The following is a 23,936-nucleotide window of genomic DNA, read 5'->3' on the forward strand; positions in this document are numbered from 1 at the left end:
ACAACCCGTTGGCTTGGGGGTGGTAGGCTGTGGTGCGGTGCAGCGTGACTCCCAACGAGCGGGCGACCGCGCCCCAAAGTTCGGACGTGAACTGTGGGCCGCGGTCGGACGAGATGTCCTCCGGTGCGCCGAAGCGCGCGACCCAGGTGGCGATGAACGCCTGCGCCACGTCGGCGGTGGTGGTGGAGGTGAGGGGCACGGCCTCCGGCCACCTGGTGGTCCTGTCCACCATGGTGAGCAGGTGGGTGAACCCCCGCCATGGGGGCAGGGGACCCACCAGGTCCACGTGGACGTGGTCGAAACGCCGTGCAGGCACGGTGAAAGGTGCTAGCGGGGCCTGGGTGTGGCGGTGGACCTTGGCCCACTGGCAGGCCGTGCAGGCGTTGGCCCAGTCGCGGACGTTCCGTCGAAGGCCGTGCCAGACGAAACGCGCCGACACCAGCTTCTGAGAAGCTTTCCGGCCCGGGTGAGAAAGGCCGTGGATGGAGGCGAAGATGCGTCGCTGCCAGGAAACAGGCATGATGGGGCGAGGCTGGCCCTAGGAGACGTCGCAGAGCAGGACGGTGCCCGCGAAGGGGATGTCGGCCAGGCGGAGGCCCGTGTCCGCCGCCCGGAGGGCCTGCACCGAGGTGTCGGTGGTCTGGTCGGCCGCCATGAGCGTGAAGTCCACGCCGAGGTGGACCGCGGCTCCATGACTTTGGCCATTGCGTAGACCAACGGCTTGTGGTCGACGAAAGCCGTGAACGGGCGGCCCTCCAGGAGGTGTCGGAAATGGCGAACGGCCAGGAATAGACCGAGCAGCTCGCGGTCGAACGTGCTGTATATTAACTCGTTCGGCCGGAGCTGCCGGCTGAAAAAAGCGAGTGGCTGCCAAACCCCGGCCACCCATTGTTCATGGACGGCGCCCACTGCGTAGTTGGAGGCGTCCGTAGTGAGGGCGATGGGCGCATTGAGCACCGGGTGAGCCAGCAGCGTTGCGTCGGCGAGGGCCCGTTTTGCGCTCGCGAAGGCCGCGTCCATGGCGGCAGACCAAACGATGTCATGCTTGGCCGGCTTGCCCCGGAGGGCCTCGTAAAGCGGCCGCATGAGCTGAGCAGCGCGGGGCACGAATCGGTGATAAAAATTCACCATGCCGAGGACCTCTTGTAGGGCCTTGATGGAACGGGGATGCGGGAACGTGGTGATGGCCTCGACCTTGGTCGGCAGCGGCACGGCCCCGGTCTTGGTGATGCGGTGGCCCAAAAAGTCAACGGTCGTCGTGCCGAAGTGGCATTTGGCCGGGTTGACAATTAAGCCGTGCTAGCTGAGGCGACCGAACAGTGTTCGGAGGTGGAGGAGGTGCTCGGCGCGGGACCTGCTGGCGACGAGGATGTCGTCCAGATAGACGAAAAGAAATGGCAGGTCGCGCAGCACGCCGTCCATTAAGCGCTGGAATGCCTGGGCTGCGTTCTTGAGGCCAAACGGCATCCTCAAAAATTCGAACAGGCCGAACGGCGTGATGACGGCCGTCTTCGGGACGTCGGCCGCCCGTACAGGTACCTGGTGGTATCCCTGTATCAGGTCAATTTTGGAAAATATGACCCATCCCGCCAAACGGGCGGAAAAGTCCTGGATGTGCGGGATCGGGTACCTGTCGGGGGTGGTAGCGTCATTGAGGCGGCGGTAGTCGCCACACGGGCACCATCCGCCCCCCGGCTTTGGCACGATGTGCAGTGGTGAGGCCCACGCGCTATTGGAGCGCCGCACGATGCCGAGGTGCTCCAACGCGTCGAACTCGGCCTTTGCAACGGCGAGCTTGGCTGGGTAGAGGCGGCGGGCCCTGGCATAGACCGGCGGGCCCGTAGTGGGTATGTGGTGCTCGATCCCATGCCGCACTGTGACAGCCGAAAACGTCGGCCGCGTGAGGGCCGGGAATTCCGCGAGCAGGCGAGCGAACTCATTCGCCATCGGGAGGGCGCACGCCAGTTCGGTCGGCGCGGAGCTGCTCATCGTGCACGCCAGGGAGCTGAAGGTCTCAGCGTTGACAAGGCGATGACGTTTGACGTCGACCAGCAGCCCGTGTGCGCAGAGGAAGTCGGCGCCCAGCAAAGCCATGGGGACGCAGGCGGTCACAAAGGTCCACTGAAAGCGCTGTCTGCCGAAGCAGAGGGTGACGTCGCGTGGGCTGAAAGTGCGTATGGCCGAGCCATTAGCAGTGACCAAAGAGGGGCTGCAAACGGCGTCCCGCCTGTCCTGCTCGGAGGCGGGTATGACGCTCAGTTGGGCGCCGGTGTCACAAAGGAAACGCCGCCCAGACGCTTTGTCCCGAATAAAAAGCAAGTTGCCCGAGTGGCCGGTGCTCATGGCTGGGAATGAACGCCGGCCCGGCCGTTTCCCGACTTGCCAAAAGTGCACAGGGGTCGGCACGTCCGAGCCTTGTGTCCGAACCTGGCATGGTAATAACACCACGCCTGGTCAGGTGGAGGCCCCGGCCATCGTGTCGGAAGCGGTCGGCACGGCGTGGCGGCCGCCAGTTGCACCGGCAGTTCGGCCTCCAACCGCACAGGGCGCTCGGGCGTCGTGGGCGTCGCCTCGGACGGCGGCAGGCTCCAGGTAGCCGCGCCGATGTGTTGGCCCACCGAGGAGATCTTATCGGCTTCCCTGGCGAGGGCGCGGGGATCGGTGATCGACGTGCCAGCCAGGGTGAGGCATACCGGGTGAGGCAGCTGGCGAAGGAACAGCTCGCGGAACAGAAAATCCGGAGAGTGCTCACCGAGCAACGAGAGCATATAGTCCATGCGCTCGGACGGGCGCGTGTCACCGAGCTCGGGCAGGTCGAGCAGGCGCCGTGCGCGTGCCGCCAGTGAGAGGGCGAAAGCGTCGAGGAGGAGCGTCTTCAGCGCGTCATACATGTCGGCAGCCGGCGGGTGCTCGAGGAGGCTCAGGGCGCGGGCCGCGGTGGCAGAACCGAGCGCTGCCACGATGTGGTGGAAGCGGGTGTCGTCCGCGGTGATGCCTTGCAGGGCGAACTGGGAGTCCGCCTGGGTGAACCAAACAGCCGCGTGAGCCTCCCAGAGTTTAAGAGTCACTGCCATGTCCATGTCGGTAGGTCACCAGTGAAGGAGCTGCGCTCCAACGCGAGTCTAAAGAATTGACACGACCAAAGACGGAATTCGTCCGAGTTGCTTTATTGAAACAAAACAGCTCAGGTATTCTCACAAGCCCTTTTATCAGGCAGCAATATATTGTTGCGGATATGGGATTTGGCCTCCATCCATATCCGCTTGTAAATATTCCCCTATTTCCCCAATACTCCCCAACTATCCCCAATCCCCCATTCCCTAGTCCCATTGTCTGTAAACAACACTCTGTAGCCCCGACCTTCCCCTTTTTCCCCCATTAAATGTCGTGCCCAGGTTCACCGCATCTCACGTAGACAACTATAGGACATCTTGCTAGTTATTCTTAGTCTATGTCAGTTAAGGACTCGTTTCCATTAATTCTGACTCTTCGTTGCACCAGAATGTGATTGTATGGCACCATTAGTAAGTTTAGGACCTCCCAATACCTCCCCGCATCTCTTCCTCATGAAACAACAACAACAACAACAGTGGCGCGGGGAGTGCGCGTCCTCACGCTGGCTTGGTTAGCCGCCATTGACCATGTGCTCCGACGGGGTTACCACGAAGGGGCTCACTGTCAGCTCCTCGTCAAGGGCGGAGCCCGGTAACCCCCCCCCCACACCCAATAAGAAGCGGCGGACCGATTCCATCTGGGGCGGAGCTAACGAGCCGAGGGCGTGTCACTCCCTGCTGGATATGCGCCGGAAGACGGAGGTGACGTAAGATGCGCCTCAGCTACGAAGGAGAAAGGACGTCACCTCCAAGCGCGACGATACCTCCCGCATCTCTGGACCGGACCGGGTCGATTCTGCCCCTGAGCCAAGGTGCACCTTGAGCCATCGACTACATGCCCTCCCCTGCCATCAATCCCTGTGTGAGTCAGTCTTGTCCCGTTTATCTGTGGTCTGTCGGGGCTAAGATAAGACCGTGTTTAAGTGCCCACCTTTCTGTGCTGTACCTCTTGTCCGTGTAATCTAAACGTTCTGCATATCCCATATTATATCCTCCTCCGGAGGTCTTGAGAACTGTACCCCTGGTGTCATGTCATTTAACCCAGCCGTTGTGTCCTTTCCTTCATTGATCTAGCGTATCGGGATTCGGCCAACGTTCGAGTATAATCGGGTAAACTGTGCGAACACGGCGGCCATTCCACTCGGCCCAGCATAACATCTTAATAAGTCGTGTCCGTAACAATATATACACATTTATGCCGGGGCGTTTGCCCAGGAAAACCGAGACCGGGCATGCCCGAGTGTCAAGGGCGAGTCCTGGAAAGGCGAGTCTGGACATGCCCGGACGTCCTGGACGCGGCCTGGCAAGTCGAGGCTGGGCGTGCCCGAGCGCTCTGGGCGAGCCCTGGAAAGGCGAGAGTGGGCATGCCCGGACGCTCTGGGCGAGCCCTGGAAAGGCGAGTCTGGACATGCCCCGGCGTCCTGGACGCGGCCTGGCAAGTCGAGGCTGGGCGTGCCCGGGCGCTCTGGGCGAGCCCTGGAAAGGCGAGAGCGGGCATGCCCGGGAAAGACGAGACCGGGCATGCCCGGGAGGTTCGGGCGTGCCCGGGAACAGCGAGTCCGGGCATGCCCAGGAGAGGCGCGTCTGGGCCCGTCCGGACGAGCCCGGCATGGCGATCGCGCCCTGGCCGCGTCCTGGCAGGTGCAAGGCGATTGTGTACATTCAGCGGGAACCGCTACACTCCATTTGTTTGTATTGTTTTTAAATTATAATGCAACGAACTCATGAGATCAGGAAAAGCAACTTTCAGAAACACGTTTTACAGTTTAAACTCCGTGCTTCGTGTAAATGTGTCAGGTCGACGGTTACAAACTCCTTTACATCCAGATTCACTTTTTTCCGAATTCCTATTTCCATCACCTTGCACAGATGTCCGTGAAGTTAACACCATTTACCCTTTACCCGTTATCCATTACCCTTTACCCTTTACCCGTTACCCTTTACCCTTTACCCTTTACCTCTTACCAATTACCCTTTACCCGTTACCCTTTACCCGTTACCCTTTACCCTTTACCCTTTACCCCTTACCCGTTACCCTTTACCCTTTACCCTTTACTCTTTACCCCTTACCATTTACCCTTTACCTGTTACCCTTTACCCTTTACCCCTTACCCTTTACCCTTTACCCTTTACCCTTTACCCATTACCCTTTACCCCTTACCCTTTACCCCTTACCCTTTACCCTTTACTCTTTACCCTCTACCCTTTACCCTCTACCCTTTACCCTCTACCCTTTACCCTTTACCCCCTACCCTTTACCCCCTACCCTTTACCCCCTACCCTTTACCCTCTACCCTTTACCCTTTACCAGATTCAAAGTTAGGTTTGTACCATTACAAATATGGGGGGTGTTGTGGATTTATTTGTGCAAAAGGCAGCTGCGAATGTGTAAATAGGGTAAATTATGGACGATGGTAATCCGATAATGGTTCGAATCGTGTAATTGATTGAATCGGGTAAACGTTTGTATCAGTTAGAGGTTCGAATCCGGTAAACGTTTGAATCGGTCAATGGTTCGAATCCGGTGAACGTTTGAATCAGTTAATGGTTCGAATCCGGTAAACATTTGAATTGGTTAATGGTTTGAATCCGGTAAACGTTTGTATCAGTTAAAGGTTCGAATCCGGTAAACGTTTGAATCGGTCAATGGTTCGAATCCGGTGAACGTTTGAATTGGTTAATGGTTTGAATCCGGTAAACGTTTGAATCAGTTAAAGATTCAAATCCGGAAAACGTTGGAATTGGTTAATGGTACGAATCCGGTGAACATTTGAATTGGTTAATGGTTCGAATCCGGTAAACGTTTGAATTGGTTAATGGTTCGAATCCGGTAAACGTTTGAATCAGTTAATGGTTCGAATCCGGTAAACGTTTGAATTGGTTAATGGTTCGAATCCGGTAAACGTTTGAATTGGTCAATGGTTCGAATCCGGTAAACATTTGAAATGGTTAATGGTTCGAATCCGGTAAACGTTTGAATCAGTTAATGGTTCGAATCCGGTAAACGTTTGAATTGGTTAATGGTTCGAATCCGGTAAACGTTTGAATTGGTCAATGCTTCGAATCCGGTAAACATTTGAATTGGTTAATGGTTCGAATCCGGTAAACATTTGAATTGGTTAAAGGTTCGAATCTGGTAAACGTTTGAATCAGTTAAAGGTTCGAATCCGGCAAACATTTCAATCGGTTAATGGTTCGAATCCGGTAAACGTTTGAATCAGTTAAAGGTTCGATTCTGGTGAACGTTTGAATCAGTTGAAGGTTTGAATCCGGTAAACATTTGAATCAGTTAAAGGTTCGATTCTGGTAAACGTTTGAATCAGTTAAAGGTTCGATTCTGGTAAACCTTATGAATCAGTTAAAGGTTCGAATCTGGTAAACATTTGAATTGGTTAACGGTTCGAATCCTGTAAACATTTGAATTGGTTAATGGTTTGAATCCTGTAAACATTTGAATTGGTTAATGGTTTGAATCCGGTAAACATTTGAATTGGTTAATGGTTCGAATCCGGTAAACATTTGAATTGGTTAATGGTTCGAATCCGGTAAACATTTGAAATCGTTAATGGTTCGAATCCGGTAAACGTTTGAATCAGTTATAGGTTCGAATCCGTTAAACATTTGAATCAGTTAATGGTTCGAATCCGTTAAACATTTGAAACAGTTAATGGTTCGAATCCGTTAAACATTTGAAACAGTTAATGGTTCGAATCCGGTAAACGTTTGAATCAGTTATAGGTTCGAATCCGTTAAACACTTGAATCAGTTAATGGTTCGAATCCGTTAAACATTTGAATCAGTTAATGGTTCGAATCCGTTAAACATTTGAAACAGTTAATGGTTCGAATCCGGTAAACGTTTGAATCAGTTATAGGTTCGAATCCGTTAAACATTTGAATCAGTTAAAGGTTCGAATCCGGTAAACGTTTGAATCAGTTATAGGTTCGAATCCGTTAAACATTTGAATCAGTTAATGCTTCGAATCCGTTAAACATTTGAATCAGTTAATGGTTCGAATCCATTAAACATTTGAAACAGTTAATGGTTCGAATCCGGTAAATGTTTGAATCAGTTAAAGATTAAAATCCGGTAAACGTTTGAATTGGTTAATGGTTCGAATCCGGTAAACATTTGAATTGGTTAATGGATTGAATCCGGTAAACGTTTGAATCAGTTAAAGATTAAAATCCGGTAAACGTTTGAATTGGTTAATGGTTCGAATCCGGTAAACATTTGAATTGGTTAAAGATTCAAATCCGGTAAACGTTTGAATTGGTTAATGGTTCGAATCCGGTAAACATTTGAATTGGTTAATGGTTCGAATCCGGTAAACGTTTGAATCAGTTAATGGTTCGAATCCGGTAAACGTTTGAATCGGTTAATGGTTCGAATCCGTTAAACGTTTGAATCGGTTAATGGTTCGAATCCGGTAAACGTTTGAATCAGTTAATGGTTCGAATCCGGTAAACGTTTGAATCAGTTAATAGTTCGAATCCGGTAAACATTTGAATTGATTAATGGTTTGAATCCGGTAAACGTTTGAATCAGTTAAAGATTAAAATCCGGTAAACGTTTGAATTGGTTAATGGTTCGAATCCGGTAAACGTTTGAATTGGTTAATGGTTTGAATCCGGTAAACGTTTGAATCAGTTAAAGATTCAAATCCGGTAAACGTTTGAATTGGTTAATGGTTCGAATCCGGTAAACATTTGAATCAGTTAAATATTCAAATCCGGTAAACGTTTGAATTGGTTAATGGTTCAAATCCGGTAAACGTTTGAATTGGTTAATGGTTTGAATCCGGTAAACGTTTGAATCAGTTAAAGATTCAAATCCGGTAAACGTTTGAATTGGTTAATGGTTCGAATCCGGTAAACATTTGAATTGGTTAATGGTTTGAATCCGGTAAACGTTTGAATCAGTTAAAGATTCAAATCCGGTAAACGTTTGAATTGGTTAATGGTTCGAATCCGGTAAACATTTGAATCAGTTAAATATTCAAATCCGGTAAACGTTTGAATTGGTTAATGGTTTGAATCCGGTAAACGTTTGAATCAGTTAAAGATTCAAATCCGGTAAACATTTGAATTGGTTAATGGTTTGAATCCGGTAAACGTTTGAATCAGTTAAAGATTCAAATCCGGTAAACGTTTGAATTGGTTAATGGTTCGAATCTGGTAAACATTTGAATTGGTTAAAGATTCAAATCCGGTAAACGTTTGAATTGGTTAATGGTTCGAATCCGGTAAACATTTGAATTGGTTAATGGTTCGAATCCGGTAAACGTTTGAATTGGTTAATGGTTCGAATCTGGTAAACGTTTGAATCAGTTAAAGGTTCGAATACGGCAAACATTTGAATCGGTTAATGGTTCGAATCCGGTAAACGTTTGAATCAGTTTAAGGTTCGATTCTGGTAAACGTTTGAATCAGTTAAAGGTTTGAATCTGGTAAACGTTTGAATCAGTTAAACGTTCGAATCCGGTAAACATTTGAATTGGTTAACGGTTCGAATCCGGTAAACATTTGAATTGGTTAATGGTTTGAATCCGGTAAACATTTGAATTGGTTAATGGTTCGAATCCGGTAAACATTTGAATTGGTTAATGGTTCGAATCCGGTAAACATTTGAATTGGTTAATGGTTCGAATCCGGTAAACATTTCAATTGGTTAATGGTTCGAATCCGGTAAACGCTTGAATCAGTTAATGGTTCGAATCCGGTAAACGTTTGAATTGGTTAATGGTTCGAATCCGGTAAACGTTTAAATTGGTCAATGGTTCGAATCCGGTAAACATTTGAATTGGTTAATGGTTCGAATCCGGTAAACATTTGAATCAGTTAAAGCTTCGAATCCGGTAATCGTTTGAATCAGTTAAAGGTTCGATTCTGGTAAACGTTTGAATCAGTTAAAGGATTGAATCCGGTAAACATTTGAATCAGTTAAAGGTTCGATTCTGGTGAACATTTGAATCAGTTAAAGGTTCGAATCTGTTAAACGTTTGAATTGGTTAATGGTTCGAATCCGGTAAACATTTGAATTGGTTCATGGTTTGAATCCGGTAAACCTTTGAATCAGTTAAAGATTAAAATCCGGTAAACGTTTGAATTGGTTAAAGATTCAAATCCGGTAAACGTTTGAATTGGTTAATGGTTCGAATCCGGTAAACATTTGAATTGGTTAATGGTTCGAATCCGGTAAACATTTCAATTGGTTAATGGTTCGAATCCGGTAAACGTTTGAATCAGTTAATGGTTCGAATCCGGTAAACGTTTGAATCAGTTAAAGATTCAAATCCGGTAAACGTTTGAATTGGTTAATGGTTCGAATCTGGTAAACATTTGAATTGGTTAAAGATTCAAATCCGGTAAACGTTTGAATTGGTTACCCAGGCCTTAATGAAACATACAGGGAATGAAGGATGGGTTGGAAAATCAAATTGGGGGATTGAAAAATAACATGAAAGAAATGAAAAGTGAAATGAAAAACAAAATGGAGTCCCAGGGGAATCAATGTAGGGAAGGTATGAAGGGAATGAGTGATCGATTGGAGGGGAAAATTAAAGGAAAAATTGAGGGACTGATTAACAAAATGGATGCCTGGACGAATAAATTGAGGGAAGGACGAACGAATGGTGCATTCGGGGCACAGGAGAAGCCAAAGGTGGCAGAATGCGAATCGGAACAGGGGGAAAGCAAATTGGGAATTGCACCGGGAATGGCAAATGAAGAGGCTAATGGGGAATGCCGACAGGGGAGCGTGGAGTGGCAATTGGGAATGGGAGAGAGTGCGGCCCATGCAGATGTGCATGTTGCTCAGGAACAGGAAATTGCACCGGGAACGGCATGTGAAGAGGTGAAATCGGAATGTGTACAGGTGTATGTGGAGTGCGCACAGGTGAGCGTAGAATGTGCAAATTGTAATAGGGAATGTTTCCCACCTGGCCTGGACGTTTATCGGGACCGTGTGGATGTCACAACACCACGACCGGGGATGAATTCGGAAATGTGCAGCACCAGGGCAGTGATGCAGTGCAACAGGGGGTAGAGTTATTGGGGGTCCGTGTGATGGAGCCAGACCGGGTATTTATTGATGAAAGCCTGTCTGGGCCAGAAATGATTTGTGTTATTGAGGAGGATGATGAGGATGATGTGATACAGTGGCTGGGGACCTGGGACAGTCCCATGGAGGACAAGGTTGACCAGGCCCAAAGGAGCCTGGGGATGAGGTGAGTCGGTCCGAGGACGTGGTTGAGGTGACCGTGGGGACTCTCACCGTACACTACGATTTGGAAAAAGAGGCTCCAAAATTACAGAACCAGTTGGGGGAGTGTGTTGGCTCCGGGCTGGATTCAGACAGAGAGGGATCGGGAGATGGAGGCTCTGGAGATTTGGTCCCCATAGGGAATTTGGACCAGCTGCAGTGAGGGGCAGAACAACAAGTGGTAGAGGTTGTTATCTGCAGCTGTGGTTTGGGACAGGAGATAAAAAAAATTTGAAAGAAAATCTAAAAGAAAATTTAAAATGGGAATTTGATTTGGAGCAGCCTTGGTTGGAGTTTGTCCCCGGGCTGCGGGATTTGGACATGGGTCGGTCAATGGTGATGGCCGAGGGCAAAAGTTGCCCCTTTCAAAAATTGGGGATGCCAGCCAGCTGGGGGGCTGAGCTGGCGAGAGTTGGACATGGGGTCCAGCCATGGGTGGCATGGTGCGACCTGGGCCCCACGGGGGGTCTGGTGGGGTGTGGCGTCCCTTGTCCATCGGGGGACCGGCTGGGCGTGTGGCTGGGGCTGACAGGGTCACCAGACCCTGGTGAGGGTTAATCCCTCCAGGGGGGTCCGAGGTGGTTTCTCAAGCCTGGGATGGCATATATTGAGGACCACTAGGGGGAGGTGTTGTGGGCCACGCTTTGGTGGTGGCACCGCGGACGGCCAGGTTGAGCCCGATGTAGTGACCACCTGGGCATGCGGCCTGACACCCTCTCCCTGAGACTTTGGGACCGCCAGCATGTGGAGACCTGACATGCTGTGTTGGTCTATGGGCGCAGGTCGAACCGAATGGACAGGGATGGACATAGCCTGCTGGACAACCATTGGGGCATCTGTGGAATGTGATGGTGTGAGAGCGACCTTCCACAGATGTTCCATTATGATTTCTGGACTCTCGCTTTGGGAAGCGAGCCATGGGGATGTGAATGGGAATGTGTAACGAGCTGAGCATATGGGCCATGCTCGGCTGGCATGTGTATGTCAAAGCATCTTTCTTTGGCGAGGTTAGTGAAATGTGAAAAATGTTTGGCATGGGTAATCTGTGGGTTACATGCAAATTTAAGGGTGGATTTTGAAATGTCATGGTGGTCACTGCACAGTGACATCATATTGATCCAGGTGTGTAGACCAAAGTGTTGTTGGCTGTGATAAAAATTGACAGGTTAGCAAGTCACAGCCTTCAACTGGTTGCAGGGGCGACTGTGCTGATATTTGGGATGCGGGATCATGGGGATGGAGTTGGGGGTCTGGGGGTCAACGGGGTGCTGTGCGTGTCTGAGGTGTGTGGACCATATCTTCTGGGTGGGTCTCCTGGTGGAGCATGGCTGTCGACTGGACCTTGGTGTGGTCAAGGGTGGGTGAGCACTGGGGGTGCTGCAGTTCTGTAGTCGGACTGGGGGATGATGTGGCGGTGCAGGGGACGTGGCTGTAGGGATGCCATGCACTGCGACCGTGCCTCCCAGGGCCAAGGTTGTGCGTGCGGTAGTGTGTGCGGTAGTGTGTTTTTGGCAGCAGATGCTCACCACATTGGCCAGCTGGGGCTGGTGCAGCTGTGTTCCTCGCAGGGGTGCCGAAGGATGGATGGTGGGTCGCACCCTTGTGGACACTCATGGGCCATGTTGGCGTTTTGACTGCTTAACTTGTCCCAATGACCTTTGCACGGTAGAGGTGCAGAACTGTCGTGGCCACAGGTAGTTGTGTAGTGATGATCACTGTTGGATGTGGACACACATACCTGTCAGTGTAGTGGGGACAAAAGTGAAATTTGGATTAATTTGGAAGGCCCAATGTGAAATTTCGGGATTGTGATGGGTGGATTGCACTTTGGACCTGACCAACCTTAGTTATCTGTATATCAAGGTAGAGGTAAGGCCTTGATGTTACTGTCCCAGGCTTGAGGACTTGCTTGTGGAAATTTTGGGGACATGCAATTTGGAGTTGTGAGGCGGGTGAGAGTGATGACATGGCCGGTGAGGGGATGGAATGGGGGCCACACATCGTCTTGTGCGTGGCGTATGTCTTTGTGTCGTGGTTATGTGTTTCTATGTGGTCTTGAGGTTGGAGGAAATGGATGAGTGATGATTATTGGAGACTGAGCGGTGATTATTGTGCTTTTGGAAATGTGTAATGGTTTAAATGTGAACTGGGGGATTTCACATGTGGCGGGCCATGGCAAAACTTGTGAAACATCTTTTGTACCATCTTTTCTGGAATTGTGCTGAATTGTCCTGGAAAAAGGAGGGTCTGGTTGGGCGCCGTGGGGTGAGGGAGTCACCCGGTGACCCGTGTAGCTGCGTGGAAGCAGGAGGCATCGGAGCCTGGTGTGTGTGGAGACCCTCACCGGCGAGGTAACGGCGGAAAGGGGCTGTTGGGCTGTCACGGGGCCAGGAGGCAAAGGGGGGGGGGGTGCATTGAACTTGTAAGTCGGTTGACTTGTTTTTGGGACTGCGGGCACCACAGCCTGAAGCGCCACCACCATATTGTTGTGCGGTACCTCCCCGCTGCCTTGTTGAGGAATGCACACATGTATATGACATCAATGCCATAGTCCTGCTTGGGGGTGTAGTGAAGGAAGCGCTTTGTTGATTTTTGAAATGCAGTAATGAGTGTTGGAATGAGAATGAGTGGTTAAGGGGTTTGTGTTGCATGAATGTGGGCGAAATCCACCGAGCCATGTCACTCACCTGCAACATCTGGACAGGGCCCGTGGAAATTTAGGGGTGCATTGGGGATGGCCCTGCAGGTAAGGTTTTGTCTTTTGGCATCCACCGGGGGACGCAGTCTGTAGACCGGGGTATGCACAAACGTTTAAAGTTTTTGAATTTTTGTAAGGTTAAGGGTTGTGGTTAAGTTAGATTTTTTTGAGTGTTGTTTGTTCCTCCCACCACAGGAGCGATGGAATGAAGACCATTGTAAATACATGATTCCATGTTTGTTAAGGGGTTTGGCTTGTTAAGGAAGTGTAGGTAAGTAGTCCGACTCGCTTCCCACAGCCCTCCTGATTTATTTCATAGGTTAAATAAGTGTGTGACAGTAAGCATTCAGACTGGGATGGTAGCGCCTGCAGTAAACCTTGCAGGAGCTACGGTTCCAGGGGAAGGGGGGGGGGGCTGTGTTATGTCGATGTGGCAGAGCAATATGTAGAGCAGTTAGATCTGAGTAGGTAACATGCTTCCTGTGTCGCGGTAAAGAAAACTACCTTGTAATAAGTTCATGTGTAGGCGTTTTGTCGGTTAAGATGTATAATTGTGAATCTACCAGGAGGTTTGTGTGATAAGTAGTGTTGGGATTAAGGAGTAGCGCCCTTGTATGTCTCACCTGGTTAGGCAAACCTTTGTCCCTTTTGGCACTGCACACCACCTAGACATTAGTTAGGACCTTTAGTACAACACTAAGTAACGCCCTCCCCTGACATGACTTGGGAAGAGACCAGGCCAGGACACCGCCGATAATGGCCGCCGCCACCTACACCTCCGGACAGGCCTATCCACCTTGAGTACCACGCCCAGGAGGGCTGTGCTCATTTGGCGCGAATGGATGCGGGAGGTGCGAAGCCGGTCGACAGAGGGTGGGAAGTTATGGGCTCTGATTGGTTGACACCAGCGCCAAGGCTAACGTCACAGGCTGAGGCTATAAAAAAGAGCGCATGGAACTCAGCGCGCAGATCCGTATTAACGAGCGCCGAATGCCATTTTTGGAGAGAGTCGTTCAGAGATCCCGAGTGAGTTACGCATGAGTTGAGCAGTTGCGCACTAGTGAGATTCCTGGCCCTGGCAGTTTTCGTGAGATCCCTGGTTGCGTTGGCTCGCAGATTTCAGTGAGATTCCAGTGAGATTCCTAGAAGATTCCTGGCAGATTCCTGGAAGATTCACGGCCTGAGTTGGCCGTCCCGGTGAGATCCTAGTTGGCTTGTCGACCGTGTACGAGGGTCAACCTCGTGGTGATCGGCGCATGGAGCTCGGTGCTTTGGAACTTGGAGCGAGGCATGCCGCGGGACGAAAGGAGCCAAAGTGTTGGCTGGATGGCGGACGCGTGTTGGACGGTGGCCAAAGCCAACGACAAAGACCAGATAAGACCGAATTGCGCGTTCACCAGTAAATGACGTCTTCTTTTCCTTAATTCAGATTCCCTCGTTTGTATTTGATATCTGGCGTGCGGGATTCCGATTTAGGATATTTTATTACCGGCTCATGCTTTTCCTGTCCTTGCTTTCATGAAATAAACCCTTATATTATTTTCTGTACATATACTTGAACGCAGTTTTCCGGATGGTTGATTTTAATAGATAAGGCTGCGGGGCTCTCGCCGCTCCCCTCCATCCCACGCGCTTGGGTAGCTTTGGTTTCGGAGTCCGCCATTGAGTTTCCATCTCAGGGGTTAAGGCCTTCGCGATCGGCATCCGTGACCGCCTGATATAAATTTCGGCGGTTGCGCGACAGTATTAATTAATGAGGTTTGTCTGTCTGTATCTGTCCTCTACCTTTATTTGTACCATTTGAGCTTTGTCATCAAGTTTTCAACATATTGTTACGGACACGGCTTCAGATGTTGCTTGACCGAGCGGAATGGCCGCCGTGTTCGCACAGTTTACCCGATTACCCCCAACTCACCCGATTCCACTCGAACGTTGGCCAAATCGCGCTACGCTAAATCAATGATGGAAAGGACACAACGACTGGGATAAATGAAACGACACAAGGGGTACAGTTCTCAAGACCTCCGGAGGAGGATATAATTAGTGGTGGAGAAAAGGGGTAGATTACAAGGTAGAGTGAGGTAAAAGACACAGAAGAGATAGGCACTTGGACACAATCTTATCTATCCCAGACAGACCACAGACAAACGGAACAAGACTGACTTACACAGGGATTGATGGCAGGGAAGGACAGGCAGTCGATAGCACAAGGTGCACCTTGGCTCAGGGACAGGATAAAGCACGGTCCAGTCCAGAGATGCGGGGAGGTGTCACAGTGCTCGGAGGTGGCGTCCTTCTCTCTCCAAGCTCAGCACGCATCTGACGTCACCTCCCTCTTCCTGCGCATGCTCAGCGGGGAGTCACATGCCCTCGGCTCGTTGGCTCCGCCCCAGATGGGACCGGTCCGCCGCTTCTATTGGGTGCGGGGGTTACCGGGCTCCGCCCTTGACGAGGAGCTGACAGCGAGCCCCTACTTGGTAACCCCGTCGAGCACATGCTCGATGGCGGCTCGTTGGAAAGGCCTGGTGCACTCCCAACACCCCCTACCAACCAAGCCAGAGTGAGGACGCACACTCCCCACGCCGCCGCCGTTGTTGTTGTTGTTGTTGTTGTTGTTGCTGAACCGTGAGGAAGAGCTGCGGGGAGGTATTGGGAGGTCCTAAACTTCCTAACGGTGCCATACAATCACATTCTGGTGCAACGAAGAGTCAGAATTAATGGAAACGAGTCCTTAACTGACATAGACTAAGAATAACTAGCAAGATGTCCTATAGTTGTCTTACATGAGATACGGTGGACCTGGATGCGACATTTAATGGGGGAAATAGGGGGAGGTCGGGTCTACAGAGTGTTGTTTACAGAAAATGGGACTAGGGAATGGGGGGATTGGGGATAGTTGGGAAGTATTGAGGAAATAGGGGAATATTTACAAGCGGATATGGATAGATGTAAATCCCATATCCGCAACATTGCACCCTTCTCTACCTCGGGGCGTCCCGACCCGATAAATTTTTACCTACTTTAGTGTGGCACTCAGATGTAGTTCCCTCTACTATTAACTCAACCCTGAGTGCGACAGTTTTACAGATGTTCACAAATGAGTAAATATGTCCCCCTGCGACATTGCACCCTTCTCCTAACAGAAACACACCCACAGGATAACCGAATCGCGGAAAGCATCCTCAAACTAAACATACAGCCGGTAGGGAGCATCATTTACACAAGACTACACTGATATTTACACTACGATCCAGGACCTGTTCTTTGAGGAACACATGCAGATGTTATGCATAGAGAGAGCACGCATGCCAGCATCGATACACCAACCCACGAGTGCCCTGTGGCCCTACGGCGTTTAATAATGTGCAGAGCACCCCATCCAAGCACCAAAAGCACCACCCCATACGCACAGTCAGCACCATCCAGTGCACCAATAAAGTGTTCAGTAACAATGCACAATTAAGTGTCCATGGTCACCAGTGGTGTCGCAGCCGGCCGATGTTCTGCCGCTGGTCTTGCCTTCATGGAGTGCACTTGGCCTTCTGGCTTCTTTAGAAATAAAGAAAGGCGCCAACCGCGTCCATTTCTAAATTGTGGCCATCAGGGGGGCCACCTATAAGTGGTTCACCTGTATGGCATAGGTGCCACGTTGACCCAGAGGTCCATCAACGGGTGGTGATTGCCCGCAAAAGAACTGCAGTCCATTGTGGGCGGCCACCAAAATTGCGGTCCATATGGTGTATCGATCCAGGCAGCAAGCAGCGAAAGTACAGACTGTGAGTCAGTCTTGTCCCGTTTATCTGTGGTCTGTCGGGGCTAAGATAGGACCGTGTTTAAGTGCCCACCTTTCTGTGCTGTACCTCTTGTCCGTGTAATCTAAACGTTCTGCATATCCCATATTATATCCTCCTCCGGAGGTCTTGAGAACTGTACCCCTGGTGTCGTGTCATTTAACCCAGCCGTTGTGTCCTTTCCTTCATTGATCTAGCATAGCGGGATTCGGCCAACGTTCGAGTATAATCGGGTAAACTGTGCGAACACGGCGGCCATTCCGCTCGGCCCAGCATAACATCTTAATAAGTCGTGTCCGTAACAATTGGTGTCGGGAAGTGGGATCGGTCCCGGAGCGCGTTTCACGCGCTCGAAATTATTATGGCGAAATTTGATTTTGTTTTATGAAAATAAAAACCCGAATTTTGAAAGTCGAGCTATGGCAAATCAAGACGGCTGGGTTCCGGTAGAGGAGAGTGAGGCAGGGTCGATCCAGGACCAAAATGAGGGACATGAGGAGAGCGAAGCAGTGAGGGTGGCAGGTTCGCAAAATAGCATCGTCGCGCATGAGGTTACGGACGCGCAAAATGGCGCCTCGCACATGGCCACGGCGCCCACGCCCGCGACCGTAGTAGCGCCGCTGGTAGATTTGGACCTTTTTTTCATACAAATGAAGGCCCTTATGACCCAGAATAGCGAGAAAATGAGGGAGGAAATGAGGGCTCAGAGTGAGCAATTGGGGGTAATGGGAAACCAAATGGGGGTAATGGGAAGCCAAATGGGGGTAATGTGGAACCGGATGGATGCTCAGGGTGAGCGATTGGAGGGCCAAATGGGGTCCAATAGCGAGAAATTGAGGGAGGACATGGGGTCCAATAGCGAGAAATTGAGGGAGGACATGGGGGCCCAGATCGGAGGGTTAGGGAGTAGAATAGAGGGATTAGACAATAGATTAGGGGAAATACAGGAGGGGTTAATGGGGGTAGAAAACAGAATGGCCGTTCAGGAGAATCAAATGGAAGGGATGAAAAAGGGGTTAGAGGGGTTAGAAAACAGTATGGAAGGCAAATTGAAGGACATGAGGGACCAAGCGGAAAGGGAAGTTAAACAAATGGGGCAGCAGATAGAGGGGGTCAGAATGGGGGTAGAAACTAAACTGGATGCTCACAGGGAGGAAATGGAGCAGATGAGGGTGGCATCTGGGCAGGAGATGCAAGTGATGGGAGAGGAGATCAGAAGAGGTGTGAGTGAGGAGGTCGGAGGAGTGCGCGAGGAGGTGAGGCACTGTAAGGAGCGCATGGAGAAGGAGGTGAGAAAGGGGACTGTAAAATTACAAGGGGGCATAGAGGACCTGACGCAGGAGTTGGAACAGCTGACGGAGGGACAGACTGAGTTAGTGGAGCAGGTACAAAGGAACACTGCAGTACTAGGAGGGTTAAAAGCGACACAGAAAGAACTAAAAGACGACTTGATAGCGACGAAGAGGGAATGTCAGATGGTACGTGAGGGACTGACAGCGAGGTTGGACGAGGTGGTAGAGGTAATGGAGACGAAGGACCGGCAGGTGAGGACGCACATGGAAACGGTCAAGGTAGCCTTGGAGGATGAGCTTGAGGAGACGTACCGGGAAATAAAAGAGGTGAAGCAGAAATTAGAAGAAGTGGAAGAAGGGGTGAGCGAAATTAAGAAGCGACGGTGAGGGGATAAGAAAGAGATAAAAGAGGAAATAAAAGAATTGGTCCAAAGTCTGTGTTTGGATCGTGATGATGTGCTCATTAACCGGATGAGGGATTCGCAGGTGATGGAGGAGAAGCGAAGAGGAAGAGGACCCGGTGTAAGTGGTGACCAATATGGTCGTGCGTATGATGCGCCAGGTGATTTAAGAAGCTTGGGGGTCGAGATGGATCAGGGTGTTCGTGAAAGGCCGTTGGTGAAGTGTGCGACAGGTCAGGTGTGCAAAAAAAGAGGTGTGCGAGAATGTCCGACCATGGGGTGTGTGAGGAAAAAGTGCATGCCAAGGAGTGAAGGTGCTGGCGAGAGTGAGTCGGTCGTAGCGCGTGTGCGAGGGAGCACATGGAAGCGCGGTGTGGTAAGTGTTACAGAGGGTGTGATGGGAGTGTGCGCAAGAGTGTGCGCGAGAAAGGTGTGTGACGGACAGGTGCATGGGGAAAGAGTGCGCTGTCAAAGGCAAGGAAGAATGCACGCCTATGGTGAGTGTTACAGAGGATGTAACGGGAGAGGGTGGGCGAGAAAGATGTGTAACGGACAGGTGCATGAGGAAAGAGTGCGCTGTCGGGAGTAAGGGTGAGTGTGCTGTCAAGAGTGGAGGTGAGAGTAGTACGAGTGACACGGAGCGTGAGTTGGTTGTGACAGGTGAGAAAGGAAGCACACCTGGAATGGTAGAGCATGAGTGGGAATGCACGCTGGAATTGGTCGTGAGGCACGTGGTTGGGGGTGCGGGTGAGAGCACACCTGTGGTTGTCACAGAGGAGGTGACCGAGGAGGGGGCGCGAAGAGGTGTGTTGGTGAGGTGTGCGAGCGACGAATGTGTGCCAAGGTGTTCGGTGGTCAGGTGTGTGACCAAGGCTGTGAGTGGAATGAGTGTACCTGGGTGTGTAAGAGAAGGTACGACGAGGAGCATGGAAACGGCTGGATGTGTGAGCAAGGAACGGGCTGCGGGGTGTAAGCATCCAGGTGAAGCATCGACGGTAACCGGTTTAGAGGTTAGAGCGACTTTTAGCCGAATCGGGCCCTCGGTGCGCGTCGGGCAGCTTCGCGTGCCGTGAGGACCAGCGGGGATCCGAGCCACGGCGGGTTCGAAAGGACCGCCGTGCGCGATCCACACTGGGCCTCGCGTGGAACGGCCGCGTCCGTGCTCCACTAGGCGGAGCGGGCAGCTGGATAGGAAGGGTCGTCATGGCGACCACGTTTTGTTGAGACGTGCCGGCAGGTCGAGATCGGGACATTGGATGGCTCCACGCCGAGATGGTGCGTGGGATCTCGGCCCGGGTAAACCTCCTTCCCTGCACCGAATGCGGGACGTATCCAGCCGCTGGCACCAAACAACCCGCATTCATTGCTCGGCTTTACGAAGCTGGGCTTTGGACAGGAATTGGCGCACCGAGGGGCATTAGTGAGTAGACTGTGTGATGAGGTTAGTGTTTTGGACCCCAAATTAGAAAAAAACAAAATTTGATGATTGTCAAAGGATTGGCAGTAGTGATTGGCAGATGATGGGTAGTGATTGGCAAAATTTTTGATTTGTTGAAATTTGATGTGCAAAATTGGTAGTGGGAGATGCCCGATGTGGTGGGATGGCAACTCTGTCATCCCTCACAAAGTGGGGGCAAATGCGCAATAGATTATGGGGTGTATGGCAGTGAAAACTAGCCCGGGTGGGTTAGGATATTGGTAGGGATCTAGCGAAGATGACATTAGGTAACGTTAAGGTTAGTTAGTGACTGATACCTGTAGTGGGGACGCAGGTAGATTAGTGTGGATGATAATGACGAGGGAGCGCAATAGTTTAAAGGGACGACTGGGAAGAGCAAGTTTCAGAGGGGAGTAGTTAGATGAGATGATGCTGTGTGAGAACTGGACAGGTGTGTGGAGCAGTGGGTGAGTAGTGAGTGTTGTGGATCAGCACGAATGCGCTTGGGGAGAGAAGGGTGCAGGTGGCACCAGGTGTGAGAGCACAGGTGTGCAAGTACAGGTGTGTGGAATACATGGAGTAAGAGGTACGGAGTGGTGTGCATGGTGTGAAGGTGTGGATGGGGAAAGAGTGGACCCCTTTCACGAGTACCCGGGGCGGGTAGTGTAAGTGTTAGGTAGAGGGTATAGGTAAATTGTGGTTGGATATTGGCATTTGTGGTGCGGTTGCAGAATGGTATTGTGGATGGGTGCATTAGTGTTGTGGAAATGGCTGGGCGTGTAGCCTGTTAGTGTGTGTAGTTGGTTGGGCACTCCACCACTGTGAGGATGTCGGCCAGGTGAGGCCGCAGGTGGGCTCTGGGAGCCGTTAGTGTCAGTGGGGCCCGAGGATCCGGAGGACGGACCCGGGTAGCCCAGTGCCAGAGAGGGCACTGAGTGGGGAGAGTGCCAGAGGGCCTTCCCCAGGTAGTTAGGTTAGGGTAAGGAGCAGGTAAGCTCGGAGGCAACTGCAGTGGTGGAGGTGTGCAGGTGGGTAGACCTGCTGGGAGAGCTACACGTCGCGGCCCAGAAATTGTGCGAGGGCACCGGGAGATGAATCGGGGGAGTGAGACCCCAAATTAAAAAGCACCACAGTTTGGTCAATGGGAATTGGTTTTTAGACCCCATAGTGTAAGAGGGCCAATGGTTTGGCAGGAGAAAGACCCCGGGTAATGTAAAGTTGTTAAAGTCATTTAGGAAATAGTTAGGATTGATGAACCTGTCGCACCATACGCAGCCACTTACCTGTGGTGATGATGATGACTCCACACCTGTGTTTTCTTTTGTTCTGTGTTGCAGGAAATGAGAATTGCTGTGAGGATTTGTGACACGCATCACGACGTGGATGAGACATTGGGGTGATTCCATCTCTCCCTCCTTAGGAGGGACTGATGATGAATTGGTGATGGCAAATTTTGATGTTGAGTTGGAGATGGCAAATTGTGATGAGAGTTGGAAATGGCAAATTTGATTGGTTAGGAGGGAGAGAAGACGAATTTGGTTTATGGGAGGAACGGGGAAGACAGTAGGGACGTTTGTTGATTTGTAAAGTAGATGTTTATGGGTAGTGTTGTGTTTTGTGGATACAGTAAGGGGTAAGGGAGGGGCCATGTAGGTTACCTGGTGGGGGGGGGGCATACGGTAGGAACGTACCTGTCTCACCTGGTTCCCATGTGCCCCCAGTGTGCATCATCTTGTATTGCGTGCACTTTTGCGCCCTTACCACCTTACTCACTTGTCCTCTTCTTTTGTCTCCCACCTCCGAGGATCTGGCTTTGGGGCAGAGAGAGAGGAGAGAGAGGTGCTGGCTCCGCAGTTGTGGGCCTGTACTTTCGCTGCTTGCTGCCTGGATCGATACACCATATGGACCGCAATTTTTGTGGCCGCCCACCATGGACCGCAGTCTTTTGCGGGCAAGCACCACCCGTTGATGGACCTATGGGTCAACGTGGCACCTATGCCATACAGGTGAACCACTAATAGTTGGCCCCCTGACGGCCACAATACAGAAATGGACGCGGTTGGGGCCTTTCTTTATTTTCTAAGGAAGCTAGAAGGCCAAGCACTTCAGGAAGGCAAGACCAGCGGCAGAACATCGGCTGGCTGCGACACCACCGGTGACTATAAACACTTTATTGGTGCACCGGATGGTGCTGACTGTACATGATGGGGTGGTGCTTTTGGTGCTTGGAAGGGGTGCTCTGCACATTATTAAAGGCCGTAGGGCCACAGAGCACTCGTGGGTTGGTGTATCGATGCTGGCATGCGTGCTCTCTCTATGCATAACATCTGCATGTGTTCCTCCAAAAACAGGTCCTGGATCGTAGTGTAAATATCAGTGTAGTCTTGTGTAAATAATGCTCCCTACCGGCTGTATGTTTAGTTTGAGGATTCTTTCCGCGATTCGGTTATCCTGTGGGTGTGTTTCTGTGAGGAGAAGGGTGCAACGTCGCAGGGGGACATATTTACTCATTTGTGAACATCTGCAAAACTGTCGCACTCAGGGTAGAGTTAATAGTAGAGGGAACTACATCTGAGTGCCACACTAAAGTAGGTAAAAATTTATCAGGTCGGGACGCCCCAAGGTAGAGAAGGGTGCAATGTTGCGGATATGGGATTTGGCCTCCATCCATATCCGCTTGTAAATATTCCCCTATTTCCCCAATACTCCCCAACTATCCCCAATCCCCCATTCCCTAGTCCCATTGTCTGTAAACAACACTCTGTAGCCCTGACCTTCCCCTTTTTCCCCCATTAAATGTCGTGCCCAGGTTCACCGCATCTCACGTAGACAACTACAGGACATCTTGCTAGTTATTCTTAGTCTATGTCAGTTAAGGACTCGTTTCCATTAATTCTGACTCTTCGTTGCACCAGAATGTGATTCTATGGCACCATTAGTAAGTTTAGGACCTCCCAATACCTCCCCGCATCTCTTCCTCATGAAACAACAACAACAACAACAGTGGCGCGGGGAGTGCGCGTCCTCACGCCGGCTTGGTTAGCCGCCATTGACCATGTGCTCCGACGGGGTTACCAAGAAGGGGCTCACTGTCAGCTCCTCGTCAAGAGCGGAGCCCGGTAACCCCCCCCCCCCCCGCACCCAATAAGAAGCGGCGGACCGATTCCATCTGGGGCGGAGCTAACGAGCCGAGGGCGTGTCACTCCCCGCTGGATATGCGCCGGAAGACGGAGGTGACGTAAGATGCGCCTCAGCTACGAAGGAGAAAGGACGTCACCTCCAAGCGCGACGATACCTCCCGCATCTCTGGACCGGACCGGGTCGATTCTGCCCCTGAGCCAAGGTGCACCTTGAGCCATCGACTACCTGCCCTCCCCTGCCATCAATCCCTGTGTGAGTCAGTCTTGTCCCGTTTATCTGTGGTCTGTCGGGGCTAAGATAAGACCGTGTTTAAGTGCCCACCTTTCTGTGCTGTACCTCTTGTCCATGTAATCTAAACGTTCTGCATATCCCATATTATATCCTCCTCCGGAGGTCTTGAGAACTGTATCCTGGTGTCGTGTCATTTAACCCAGCCATTGTGTCCTTTCCTTCATTGATCTAGTGTAGCGGGATTCGGCCAACGTTCGAGTATAATCGGGTAAACTGTGCGAACACGGCGGCCATTCCGCTCGGCCCAGCATAACATCTTAATAAGTCGTGTCCGTAACAATATATACACATTTATGCCAGGGCGTTTGCCCAGGAAAACCGAGACCGGGCATGCCCGAGTGTCAAGGGCGAGTCCTGGAAAGGCGAGTCTGGACATGCCCGGACGTCCTGGACGCGGCCTGGCAAGTCGAGGCTGGGCGTGCCCGAGCGCTCTGGGCGAGCCCTGGAAAGGCGAGAGCGGGCATGCCCAGACGCTCTGGGCGAGCCCTGGAAAGGCGAGTCTGGACAT

General features: G+C 51.1%; 1 protein-coding gene and 1 long non-coding RNA gene across 2 annotated transcripts in view; one reads left to right on the forward strand and one right to left on the reverse strand.

Moving 5' to 3' along the window:
• Nucleotides 1-16,836, reverse strand: part of LOC144888201 (E3 ubiquitin/ISG15 ligase TRIM25-like) — a 450,981-nt gene extending 434,145 nt beyond the window's left edge. The window contains exon 1 of the mRNA XM_078770865.1: nucleotides 16,703-16,836. The gene's annotated coding sequence lies outside the window, so the exon portion shown is untranslated. The remainder of the gene's footprint in view (nucleotides 1-16,702) is intronic.
• The window catches only part of LOC144889694 (uncharacterized), a 798,143-nt gene that overhangs the window by 37,869 nt on the left and 736,338 nt on the right, over nucleotides 1-23,936 (forward strand). The gene's annotated exons all lie outside the window — the stretch shown is intronic.

Source organism: Myxine glutinosa, chromosome 1 (genome assembly GCF_964187855.1).
Source record: "Myxine glutinosa chromosome 1, kmMyxGlut1.1, whole genome shotgun sequence".
Classification (NCBI taxonomy): Eukaryota; Metazoa; Chordata; class Myxini; order Myxiniformes; family Myxinidae; genus Myxine; species Myxine glutinosa.